Here is a 13,753-nt window from a genome sequence, read left to right as displayed (position 1 = left end):
TCACTCTTGGGAGTTACGTTTTCCGGCTAAATTCTTTTAACTAAATCTAGCCATGTTTCCAGATACAAATACAAAGCTAAGGATCCACTTTCTCCTCAAGCTAAACTGAAGTAAATTCTAATCCTATTCTATCTGCCAAAAATAATCTCAACTTTAAAATTTTTATTCTAATGGTAACTGTGTAAATTTCCTGCCTGATTCTGAACCCCTTACTTCCGGAAACAGTTTCTTTCCCAGTGTATTCCTCTCTGCCTTAAATTTGGCCATTTTGCCCTAACTATGACCTTTCTTACTTAAGCCTAACTGGCTAAGAAATGCAGAGCAAACCTCAAAAGGCAAGCATTGTTTTCGTTCCTAATCCCCTTCTGCAGGGATTTTCAAACTGTTCTCTGGGGTCCCAGGGGTTCTTTGAAGCTGCCTCTCTGGGTGTGGGGTCAGCTGGTGAGGAGGAGGTCGGCCCGGGCCTTCAGCCCAACCTCTGCACCAGCTTCGCTTTCATCTTATTTGTTATGTTTTCAGGGCCCTGTGCTTTAAAAAAAGGTTTTAACCACCAACTTAATTTAAAAACATCCACAGATGATAATATTAATAACAGTAATAGTAGCTTTTGTTTATAGAGTGCTTATCATGTGCCAGACCCTGCTTTAAATATTTTCTACCATCAATCCATTAACCCATAAAAAAACAGCCCTGTCAGATGAAGCATTTTTATCATCTCGATTTTACAAATGAGAAAACTGAGATGAGGAGATTAAGGAACTCATCCAAGGGATCACACCTGCTAAGTGACACAGTTTGGACTCAGATCTGAGTGTGACAATTAATGTCTTAGTTTAAGTCAGGAACGGCGAATGCAAGTTTAGGTCCGCACGGTGCCAGCCCGCTACTCCCACACCTGAGGCCGACAGAGCTCATGGCTAGAAGCAGTGTCCTCACTGCCCACCATGGGGCCTTGGAGTCCCTCCCCACAGGTGCCGCGGGCAGCCACTCCTCAGCCGTGGGTGGTGGCTTTCAAGACGAGACCCATTTACTTCCCCTGCTTTGAGGTGAGATGTCTGTGACCCCACACTTCTTAGCCTGTCTCCCCCAAGTCTAAAAGAGTTGCCAATTGCTTGTTTGGACACTGGTGGTAGAAAAATGCCAAATTATTTTTGATCCTAGATGTAATTTCTCATGATGAAGCTGCTCTAACGAGCGCAAATCCCTGACTATATCATCCTCATTCTCACTGGCTTCGAACAGAGGATCTTTGTTTCTTTATTTACATGTTTGTAATTTGTATAAATTTGTAAGCTGATAATTATAAACACCATACAATCCTCGTTATCAGGACAGTTAGGATTTTTAAGCTTTTCTTTGAGTGCCTACTGGAATAAAGAGCTAAAGGGATTTACATTCTGAAACACATATTTTAGACACGGGGTGGGGGTGGAGAGGGAGAGCGTGGAGGGCTTACGCTTGGGGGGAGCCTGCCAGTTTCCACATTGCAGAGTAGAGAATTTAGTGGTCTGAATGACGTTCGCTATTTCCACTACCGGTGTGCCCTGCCCTGGAATGTCACAGCCGCAAGACTGGGTGAATGCCCAAACATTTAAAAAAGGAACACACACACCCAACCCCCAGCTGATTTTTCAATTGCTCTCGCCAGGAGGTAAACAGCAGTTCCTGTGCTTGCCCTTTCTTACCAGGGAAAGCTGGGTGCAATTAAAGTTTTCCTGTTAGGTGCAAGACTCTTTCAATGACTCACAGTAGTTCCTGCTCAGGACACGTCAGAGAGGCCCAAGCTATATTTAGGAACTTGCTATGAAATCACCTGTCCGTCCCAACCAATTTTTCCAATACAGTATATGAAGAGTTAGTAGCAAGTAATGCTAATTTTCAATACACGAGAAAGTCTTCAGTCATTTTTTTGCTGTTGTAAACTAGTATTGAACCCTAAGTTTCCTTAAATAGATGGACATCCTTCTGTGAAATTATTTAACACTCACTCAGTATACACCTTAGCATGTTGGCATGACCTTCATACAACCATTACCATGGAACCCATTAAATCCTTGTTTATAAAGACGTTTGAACGTGTCTTAAAATGTTCTCTCTCTAATATGAATAAAAAGTTTCTTCCTAAAAGCTATTTCTGATGCATGCTTTTTCCAGTTATTTGTAAAATTAGAAATTGCTGGGCGGCGCTAAGGGAGATGAATCAGTCACTGGGTCCAATGACACTGGATAGTGCTACTCACTGGGAAGTTCTCTGAAGAGAGTCTAAAGGACCTTCGGCTGGGGAGGATGCTGGAAAGTTCCATGGTTGCAGTGCATGGTGAGCTTCCCATGCCTCTTTTCTCCTGGCTTTTGTTTCGTCAAATGAGAACAGAGAAGAGCGGATGGTAAGTTGTCCTATCCCTAGCTGATTAGGGCTTGCTAAAAAAGACAACCAAAGCCATTGATTCAACTGCAGGAAACAGTTTTAATTAGGATTAGCAGCCCGTATGAAGTGGAGATAGAAAAGCCAACGTAAGAACTATGTGATTCTAAGATAAGATCCCAGATATGTAGAAAGGAGCATTATCAATAGGATTGGAGATGAGACCAGGGTTATATTAAAAGGTGATTGTTAGCAGTCAAGGTTTGGTAAGAAAGGCTTAGTTATGTTTGTTTCTTTCAGAAGCTCATTCTCCTTGAGAGTCCTATGCCCCTGCAGTTACCTGTTGCACCACATACTAACTGCTTAACATGAATACCTAAAATTCTATGCCAGGGGCCGGCCCGGTGGTGCAGCGGTTAAGTTTGCACATTCTGCTTCAGTGGCCTGGGATTTGCCAGTTTGGATCCTGGGTGCCCACATGGCACCGCTTGGCATGCCATGCTGTGGTAGGCATCCCACATATAAAGTAGAAGAAGATGGGCACAGATGTCAGCTCAAGGCCAGTCTTCCTCAGCGAAAAGAGGAAGATTGGCAGCAGTTAGCTCAGGGCTAATTTTCCTCAAAAAAAAAAAAAAAAAAAAAAGCTCTATGCCACTTTGACAACTCAAACTAAAATCCTGTAAGATCACAATACACCATCTTGTGAATTAATAGAAGGCCAGCCCTTTTCTGGAAAAACAATCTACAGAAATAAGAGCCATAGATAAATTCTGTTCTTCCTTAAACCGCTCCCTTTTTTTTAAAGATTGGCACCTGAGCCAACAACTGTTGCCAATCTTCTCTTTTTTTTTCTGCTTTTTCTCCCCAAAGCCCCCCAGCACATAGATGTATATTCTAGTTGTGGGTCCTTCTAGTTGTGGCATGTGGGACGCCACCTCAGTGTGGTCCAATGAGCAGTGCCATGTGCACGCCTGGGATCCGAACCGGGGAAACCCTGGGCCACCAAAGTGGAGAGCGTGAACTTAACCACTTGGCCACGGGGCTGGCCCCAAAAACCTATTGTTGAAAAGAATTCATTTTAACCTTTCAGTAAAATTTCTGGCCCATAATTTCCTTATTGGGCAACTGTCTTTAGTATAGCACTATGATAAGAGCACTTGCCATCAAAATGCCATTTACATAGCAAAGAGACATACAAAAATAATTCCATGTAACTAGGTTTCAAGTATAAATTAAAATGTTCTAGGAAATGGATGGTATTTTAAAAAACTGTCATACTCTAAATTGGCGAATATGAGGTGTGTTGAGACTCTTGGTCCTGTTGGCACAGGCTCCCTGGAAAGCAATTTCGTAAGATGTTTCAAGAGTTATTAAAAAATGTTTCTGCCCCCAAAATACTCTCCTGGAAAACTGTCCCACAGCAAAGATGATTTTGATACAAGGATGTTTTTCAAAATATTATTTATAAGCGAGAAAAATAAAAATCTGTATTTCCAATAATGTGGGAATAAATAAATTATGGCAGATTCTCATTACATTGGATACCCATTAATAATATTTTCAGAGAACACTTGATAATATACTATATTATCTTGTCTAAATATTAAGAAAAAAAGGGGCCGGCCCGGTGGTACAGCAGTTAAGTGCACATGTTCTGCTTTGGCGGCCCGGGGTTCGCTGGTTCGGATCCCAGGTGTGGACATGGCACTGCTTGGCAAGCCATGTTGTGGTAGGCATCTCACATATAAAGTAGAGGAAGATGGGCACGGATGTGAGCTCAGGGCCAGTCTTCCTCAGCAAAAAGAGGAGGATTGGCAGCAGTTAGCTCAGGGCTAATCTTCCTCAAAACAAAAAACAAAAAACTGTACTTCTAATATTTTATAAAAAATAAAGACACTAAAATGTTAACTTTTAGGATGATTTCTTATTTTTTAATCCCTTACTGTATTTTCCAAATTTTTTTCATTTAACAATACAGTAACTTTGTCATGTTAATAAACACGTGGGTCTGCTTCATCATTTTAACACCTGCGCTGGATGTGATTGTGTGGTTAGAAATACTCTGTCCATGTCAAAATTATTAAAATAGCATCTCCGTTGCTTTCCAGTTAAGCTGATCTCGAGCTCAGTGGTCGGCATTTTCTGTCAAGGGTCAGACCGTACATATTCTCGGCTTTGTCCGACACAGGGTCCCGATCCCACCTGCTCAGCTCAGCCGCTGGAGCGGGAAAGCTGCCACAGACGGTACTTCAGCTGCAAAGCTTTCATCTCTTGCTCTGGAGGCTATCACGGTCACACCCACGTTTCCTTCCGTTAGATGCAAACCTTCTTGGGAAATGCCCCTTTGCTGGAATGGAGAATCCCGCAGGAATAAAGCAAAACATCATACCTCTGACTGAGCTTGCTGTTTTTGTCACACGTTTCCAATCCAAATCCTAAAACCGAAAATTTCAGAAGTAGGGTGAACACTTCATTTCTATTTTAGAATCACAACTATTTCACTTTTCCAGAAACTGAACGTGTTCACTGAATGTGCTGTTATTGAGTATTAATAGTGACCATGTATTTAGAAATGTTTCGTTTGGCTAGTACTCTGCTAAGGGCCTCATTACATTAGCTCATGGAAGCATCCTCTAAACCTCGCATGGTAGATATTTAGGTCCATTTCACAGATTAAAAAACTCTGGGCTGGAAAGGTACATAGCCTGCTAGCTAGCAAGCACGGGATCAGACTTTAAATCTGCATTTGTGAGTCTTCGAAGGCCACGGATGTTCTTGAGCAGTGCCAGCCTGCATCCTTGTCATTTATTTTTCACCCCGACAAAGTGTGACTTTTCATATTCAGTAAAAACCTTGTTAGACGTTCTTCTGATGACTATCACATTCTCTTCTCCATGACAAGTCCACATAGCTGAATTTCTCATGTTCAAATTTAACTTCACTTTTTAACAGATTCAGTTACCTTTGAAACTGGGCTTCCTGTTTGTTCATTGCAGAGAGACTCCTGGACTGTGGAAGAGAGCTCCCTCCTGGAGATTAATCTTGGATTACTGTCTAAATCGCTCACATCTTCAATGATTTCTTAAACCATCTTGTTCATTTCCCATGAGAGGGAAACTTTAATTCCGAAACTGCCTGTATATAGATCATCTGTGCACTGGTGATAACAAACAAGTGATCCATACGTGACTTTGTGGAGGAACTGGCTAGAATTTCAGTCTCTCTGAAAGATCCATTAAATTCTTTCTCTATTCTTTAACTGAGATTTACAGCCCACCAAATGAGCTCTACTGGTCTGCAGCTAGGAGCTGGCCACGAGAACATCAGAGTACCCTTTTTTTTAACATCTTCTGATTCCACAGAGATACTTGAGGTCCAGGCTTTTCTCTTCTGCCCAAGGTGACATGCTGCTGAGCCGAGTGTGAACATAATGTCCCCTACATTCCTCGTCTCGGGTTTTTCTGATTAGAAACTCAAAGCCCTAAAATGGTAAAAGTAAGTGAGAAAAAAGCAGTATATATAATCGACAGAGGTTATGAATTTTGTGCAAAAGAAGAAAAGTATATATTCACAGAAAAAAAAAAAAACAAAACCCTGGAAAAATCAAAATGTTTGCAGTGGTTATTCCTGAGTGGCGGGACTATGGATGATTTTTATTTTCTTTATATTTTCTTTTGTTATTTTCAAAATTTTGACATGAACATATGTTACTTTTACATTGGAAAATAATTATTTGGAAAAAAAGTGGACATTTCCTTTTACCAAAACATATTGGAATAGACATTATTTGATGTAATAACTTTATTTCTGAGTAAAAACATAAAAATAAAAATACTGTAAATATAAAAATCATTCTCAATTGGCTTATTCTCTAGCACTGTAGAGACTAAGGAGATGAAGAAAACCCCAGAACACGAGAACAGAAAGCAGACAGGGGACTGACAAATTGTGTCAGATCCTTTTCCTTCCTTCCTTTCTTGTTTTAATGTAATATTTCTTAGAATGAGAGAAAATTCTCGAAACCCAAAAGATTTCTGTATTTACTTAGGAGATTAACCCTTTGATTACAAGCACTGGTGATTATAATTTTAGCATTTTGAGGAAACGTTTATTGAGTTAGCATATATAGAAAATTGCCCCGAAAGGGTCTCAAATGAAGCCAGTCAAGACCTAAGGAAACTTTTTAAATATTCAAACGTTCTCTTTGCTTTCTTGATCTTGGTGATAGTTACATGGATTTTTCACCTTGTAAACATTCATCAAACTCTAGACTTAAAATTTGTATACTTTTCTGTGTCTCTTACACTTCAATTTTTTTAACTTTACTAGGAAAAGCAATCTCACCACAGCTCGGCCTGCGTCTTTCTTCCACCCATCTTGGTTTGGTTCCCCAGAACATCTTCCCGCAGCCCCCAACTCCCCTCTGGCCAATCCTAGCAGCCCATCTCCCAGGCTCAGTGATTGGTGGGTGCGCTTCTTGAGCAGGGCCAATCAGTGTCCTTCCTTGGGCGCCCCCTCCTCACCCCCGCCGCGTGTTGGGGGAGGCAATCTACGTGGTTGATGGTGTTAGTGTGTTAATCCCTGTATATAATTTAGAAATACAGTCTTCTGGGTATTATCAGGACATCTGGTCTGTCTGCCTCCGTAGGCTTCTGCCTGCCTCTAACTTGGAGCAAAGCTAGACTGTTTTTAAAGTATGGCAATAGTGTATTTTACTGTTTTTCCAGATTTTTTCTTCTTTCCTTTTTTCCTTTGGTATTCGGCTATTTACAAATTTAACAATCCGGAGAGTCAGGAGCTTACTCTCTGTGTCTCAGTCCTTCCTCTTCTCGGCCCTCTGTGGGCTGGAAAGGAAACCGGACAGCCTTTCACATCCTCAAGTTATCTGCTTCTTTTCGTGGTTAAACTGGCAGGCTCTTTAACCTGGGGATGATGAAAACGTCCCCTCTTTCTTTATGGGGTCCTTGTGAGACAATAAGCCTTAGACCTCTACAAATAAAAAAGAGCAAGATTAAAAATGAAATTAGTTTCTACTGCTCCATTATCAAGCACTCAAATAACAAAATACTATTAGCTAGATGTCATCTGTGTTGGCAGAATCACTTGCCGTGGGCAGAATGCAATAAAGTAAGTTTGAGCCAATTCTTAAGCCTGAGGTCCCCCAACCCAGCCTTTAACCTTTCCTGAAGCTTTCTTTCCTTTCTCACCTTTTCGTCCTGTCCTCATATTGATGGTCAACCTGGGAGGGACTTATGAAAGGGGCCCACTGATCGGAGCTGTTTGGCTGTATGGCACACTACCTGTAGGCCTGGAAATGGACTAATTCATGTGGATCCTATTCAAAGGACTCAGGTCATGTTAAAAAAACATATCAACACATTATTTACTCAGTTCTGGTTGCTTTAGCCAGAGGGAAGAAGAAAGAGAGTAAGGAGAAGAAGATAATGACACAGTGCCATCACAATTGTATTTAATATTTTTTCCTACACGTAGGCATCCTACCTGATCTTGGAAAAAGTATTCATAAATCTCTTAGCCTTCATTCATATTTACCTTGCAGCTTGAATAAATTCAAGTGTGGAATATTTTGTTGAGGTATGGTGCATCTGCTAGTTCTTGGGGAAAGTACATTTCTATCTATTAATAAATGTTTTATTTAAATATTTAAACACCAAAATACTTGATACAAGTATGTAAAAGCTTGTTCAGAATTTGAAATTACTCATAAAATTAAGAATTGTATTGATTCACATATATGTCTCTAACTAAACATTAAACATTTAGTTCTATAACCAAATGTATTGAGTGACTTCCTTCATTTCTGGCTTTTCTATACTTTGTATATCTTTCTAATACTTGCACATCTAACCCTCCATGGATGGGGTCCAAAGTAATTTTGTGTACATATAAATGCATTTCCCCCCAAAATCTTTAGGAATGCATGCCACAAATAATTTCAAAGACCAATAGAAATTATTCAGTCCACATAAACCTTAAAGCTTCTAACCTTGAAAAGCCATCATAAAAGAATAAAAAGGCAAACAAAAATGGCAAATTTGTAGCAGATAAAAATTTACTATTCTTTGAATATAAAGAGCTCTTAGAAACCAGTAAGGAGAATACAAATACACTAATAGAAAAATGAGTACGACCCATCAACCGGCAATTCACAGAAGAAGAAAAGCAAATGGCCAATAAATGTGTGAAAAGTATCCAACTTCATTAGTAATTACAGCATTGCCACATAACACAACAAGGGGATGCATGTTTTCATATAAAATCAACAAATCAAGACTTTTAAATTAACTATTCCGTGATATCCAGGATGCTGGGAAATGAGCGCGCCTGTTTGCCTCAACGTCTGTAAACATCCAGGAAGGCAATTTACCATCTGCATCAAATTCACACCTTTGACCAAAAGATGTGGCTTCCAGGAATCTCTTCTAAATAATCATAAATTAATTCAAAGATGTGTATACAGATATTGATCACAGTATTGCACACAATTGAGAAAAACGAAAGCAATCTCAATGGCCAGGAATCACGAGTACGGAAAACTGAGGAGAAGTATTCACATAGGTTTTTCAAACTCACAGCCAATAGACTGCAGGGCTGAATTCAAACACAGGTCTGGCTGCCTCCAGCACCTCTCCTTAAACCCCGGAAGCTGGTGGTTTTCCTGGTGTCTCTCCTGGATCTTTCTTGAGGTGCCTCTCAGATTCCAGAATTACGAGTTTGTTTCTGTTTTTTTCCTGAGCTCAGAATTAGATAGTGGTTTTCAACCTCTCGGGTGACCCAGCCTGAGCGCTCTGGGGTCCAAGCAAGATTTCCTGGGGTGGGGGCGGGGAGGCGCGGGCTGCAGTACTGCTGCTAAACGACAAAACAGGACCTTTGACACCCTCCATCCCATTGGATTTAGTCCCACTCGGCACCAGCGTGAGCTCAAGAGGCAGCCGGGCTGACCAACTGGCAGGAAAAACCTTAACCCAGTGCTGTGTCATCAAGATGGCTTATCTCACGAACTCTAACAGCTCTGGGATTCAGATGTCACCCTCTCCTCCAGGAACCAGCGCGCCACCCCCACCCCGCCCCGCCCCTCCTTTCTGTCTTATTAACCCGCAGTATTTTCTCCCTGAAGAAGTGTTACTTCCAAAAGCCTCTCCTGTAGTTCTTCTGCTAAATGTTCTGACGTGGCAGGACCATGGTTGCGGTGTTTCCCCCACAGCCGATAAAGCTCAGGCAGAACGGCCATCTCTAAGTTGGGTTTCTGGGTTCCGTGACATCTGAATCCTAAGCAAACCCAACATCTTCCCTCCCCCTTTCCTGGTTGGAATGCCAACTAAATTTAATTACCCCAAGCCAGCGATTTTCAAAGAATGCATCATCGCCTGAAACTTAGATATGCAAATTATTGGGCCCCGCCCGGAATCCACTGGGTCCCCTGGGGGGCGGGGGGTGTCGGAGGGTCACGTCCTTCCCCCACCCCTCCCAGCCTGCGTGGTAACAGGCCCTGCAGAGCATTCTGGTGCCCTGAAGTCAGAACCGCTGCCCTAAGCTCGCAGCGTGCATCCTTTCCTACGGCCACACCACACATCATATCTGTACCATGAACTAATCTGTCGGGAAAGTCTTGTTTTTTTTAAGTTATATTTTTACTGAGCCCCACCCAAGTGTCCTGCAGAATCCTGGGTGGAGGGAGGACGTACAAGCAGGCGAGCGAGATTCTTCTTCCTCTCAGGGGACGGCAAGAGTAACAATATGAGATTTAGTTTGTAGTTAAAGCGTGGCAAGACCACAATTAACCACGGTTCATGATTAATTACCAAGTGAATGATGTGGAGGAAGACGAAGAGAACCTTTGCACCTTTGTGGTTAAACACCGACTGTAGAATCCTTTGCCCCAGCCTCAGGCTTGCTGGGATCCATTCTAGAAAGTTGGAGAAGTTCATTCAGTGTTGACACACGTCTTCTTCCCCAGCTTGTGGTGCCGGCTAGTAAAGGATGTCTGCAGACTCTTTGATAACCTTTCTGTGCATATTTATCGTATTTCTACAGAATGTGTATATTCGTGGATGGAGTGCTTGCAATACGGGAGCCAAATGATGGCCGATGATGCCTTGATACTGTTTCTCACAAGATATTGAGAAAAGCAAGAATGGCTGCCCTTGTCTTCTACACTTTGTCGCCCGTTGCTGCTGTTCCTGGACTGAGCCTCTGTCTTTCAGACCTGAATCTCCCCAGATGGAATGAGTAGGGAGGGGAACTCAGGCTCTGAACAAGACCTAGGCTCTGGGGAAAGAAAGAGAAGGGGGCAGAGGGCATCTGGTCCTAGGGGAAGGGGGGCGGAGAGGCTCAGGCAGAGGGCTGGGCATTGGGCCTGGCAACTTGGCTCCCAGATTTCCTCCTCTCTCTTTTCTACCAGGCCCTCCTCCTGATTACCACGTGTTCAAAGATGTGTGCGTGTGCACACACATGTGCACACACACACGTCAATGAAATATTACATGATGTAATATGTAATGCATTTCAAGTGCCTGCTACAGTGCCTGGTGCATGCTAGGTCCTTATTATTATTAACATTATTGTGATTAATTTATTTTAAGAGTAATATTTTTTCTTTTCCCTTTCATCTGTCTTTTTTCCTGCTGTTTAGTTATCCGCCTGGCAAACTCTCACTCTGAAGCCCGTTTGAAATATCACTGCTTGTTCTGGGAAGCCCTTTCTGCCTGTTCCACCCCTCACACCAACCAGACAACATTAATCACACCCTTTCTTTGTGTGGCCACTGCTTATGTTATGCTGTGTTGTATTATGTCATGTATGTGGCACTTATTAAATGTGTGTTAAATGCATATTGAATAAATGGATTCACTAAGAGGACAGGGCAAGTCTGAAAGCTGCATATGCCAGTGTGAGAATACTATCCAGCAACACAGTGTATGACCAGCTCTTGTCACGTTTTCGGGTTTCCAGAAGCTGCCTCTTCTGTACTATCTTTCATAGGTTTCACTGTCTTTCTTTTTTTTTTTCTGCTTTATTTCCCAAACCCACACCTGTACACAGTTGTATATCTTAGTTGCAGGTCCTTCTAGTTGTGGGATGTGGGACGCTGCCTCAACGTGGCCTGATGAGCAGTGCCATGTCCGCGCCCAGGATCCGAACCCTGGGCCGCCGCAGCGGAGCGCGCGAACTTAACCACTCGGCCACGGAGCCGGCCCCTTCCCTGTCTTTCTTATTGCATCTGAATTTTTAGCGACAGTTGCCTTATGCACAATATTTTCAGCAGCAATTTGTTCCAATTTTGTCAGCTTTGTCACATCTTCCATGGAGAGCATTTTCCTTTCATGTTGGAAATCTAAATCATTGTTAGCTAATATTTACTGAGCCCTTAGTATTACTCATTTACTCAACAAATATGACTTGAGTATCTCCTACAGGCCAAGCACTGTTGTAGGTACGTTATGGAACAGAAGAAACAAGCACCTCTGCTCTGTGTCTGGCTCAGGGCTGGATGTTTTCTACATACGTCATCTCATTCAATCATATGTTGTGAAAATGAACTTTCCAAATGTCACGGTGCTCTTCAACCAAGACAAGTGGGGAAAGTTCATAATTTACATTAATCTCTTTTACTCTACTTTGAGTGGCAAAAGAGACCATCACATTATAGCTAACTATGCCGTATACCTTTCTATATTATAAAATGTCCGAGGTGCTTTTCTGGCTCACAGCTCTTCATTACTTAGCATTGGGTAGGCACCCGTGAAAATGGCTTTCCAGCCCATGGCTCCATCCAGCTCTGCGTGTTTATCCGTGAGGTGACAGAGTATTTTGCACCGAGGCAGCAGCTTAGATAAGAATGTCAAGGCTCCTGTGTGCCTGGGTTCCTATAACTATTGTTATTATTAGGATGACAAGCACGTGGCACAGAATTGCAAACACCTGATTGGATCTGTAATCCCTTGTTGAATCTAGGGACTGTTGAAGAGTAATGACGAGATAGTTGATTTAATTTTCCTACTTAAATAGTATTTTAAAAACATGCACACAAGGAAATATTGTTTTACGGTGGTAAGAAAGACAGCATAAAATTTAGCATTGTAACCATTTTTAGGTATTTACTTTAGTAGCGTTAAGTATATTCACGTTGTCGTGAAACAGATCTCTAAAACTGTCTCATCTTGCAAATTTGAAACTCTCCACCTACTAAACAACTCCCCCTTTCTCTCTCTCAGAAGTATTTTTATAGGGCTTTCGTGTACAAGCTAATAGAGTTCAATCCTTTTTCTTGTATAGGTCTCCAGAAGCACAAGAACAAAATATCAAAGGCAAAGAAATTGCTGTCTGTGTCTCCCTGTGAGTTGTTTTATCCATCTGTAAAAATCCGTGGCTGTAGAGAGCTCCCTGAGTGGCGTCAGGCCCTTAACAGGGAATTGGAATGCCTCTTGCTTGTTTGTGTGCTTTGGGAGAACTTCTAGAAACGGTTCTAGGAGATAAAAGGGCCTTGGGGCTGTGGGCTTATCCCCAGCTCCCCAGGGCTGGCATTCTCTCCTTCACATCTGGGATCATAATCACGCGGCTTACACTTCAGTAGTTCCAGTGACTGAAGGTCAACATTCCTTTTTTGTCTTCCCTTGACAATTACTATAGATTTTGAGAAAACGTCACAAAACTGTTCTCTTAGGTGTCTGAAAGTATTTGAAGTTAACTGTCTGGTCTGGTTCTGTGTTTTGACTGCTTCCGGCTTGCTTTCTTTCCTCCTAAACGCAATCTGGATTTAGGAAATATTAAAAGAAAATATTCTTAATAAACAGAATGTTAATATGTGGCAACTGAGCCTTCCACGTCAGTATAGTTCATTGATGCATTCAAGGGTCACCAGTATAGAGAACAGCTTGATGCAGGATGGAGCCTGGAAGCTGGGGGACCTTCTTGGGGGATATCTTTGCTTGTTTTGTTAGGTCTTTTGTCTTCTCAAAATCTCTGATGTCATCCTTCGTCCCAGTCTTAGTCCATGTGGTTCAGATAGAGCTAACCCACGCTTTCATTTGCGGACAAGTATACCATCTTGACTATGGCGAAGATGGAAGCTACTGAGTGAGCCCTCATCTCGGGTTGGGGCTCTGGGAATTGCCTCCTGCCAGACATGGGTGTCCAGAGCAAGATCCAATAAGAGGTGCTGTAACGTAACTTTCACCTGTAGGGTAACATGATCAAAGAGACTCAAAGTGAACAGGTCACTGTGAAGGTTACTGGCTCAATTTGTTTGGAAAGATGGCTAGGAAATTAGATATATCATATGAAAGTAAAGTGAGCTTTTATTAAGAAACTGCTAATGAATTAAGACAATGTAACAGCAGACACAACCCTGAGAACATTTTGAGAATTGAA

At 42.0% G+C, this 13,753-nt stretch overlaps 1 long non-coding RNA gene across 1 annotated transcript; it reads right to left on the bottom strand.

The window, feature by feature from the left end:
• Nucleotides 1–4,271: 4,271 nt before the first annotated feature.
• On the bottom strand, nt 4,272–9,255 carry LOC138915367 (uncharacterized). Its single transcript, XR_011421211.1, has 3 exons — nt 8,957–9,255; nt 7,166–7,351; nt 4,272–5,843 (listed from the first exon to the last, which is right to left on the bottom strand). It is a non-coding gene; the product is annotated as an uncharacterized lncRNA (long non-coding RNA).
• Between the last annotated feature and the right edge of the window lie 4,498 nt (nt 9,256–13,753).

Source organism: Equus caballus, chromosome 9 (genome assembly GCF_041296265.1).
Source record: "Equus caballus isolate H_3958 breed thoroughbred chromosome 9, TB-T2T, whole genome shotgun sequence".
In the NCBI taxonomy this organism is placed as follows: domain Eukaryota; kingdom Metazoa; phylum Chordata; class Mammalia; order Perissodactyla; family Equidae; genus Equus; species Equus caballus.
This window is presented reverse-complemented; position numbering and strand designations above follow the sequence as displayed.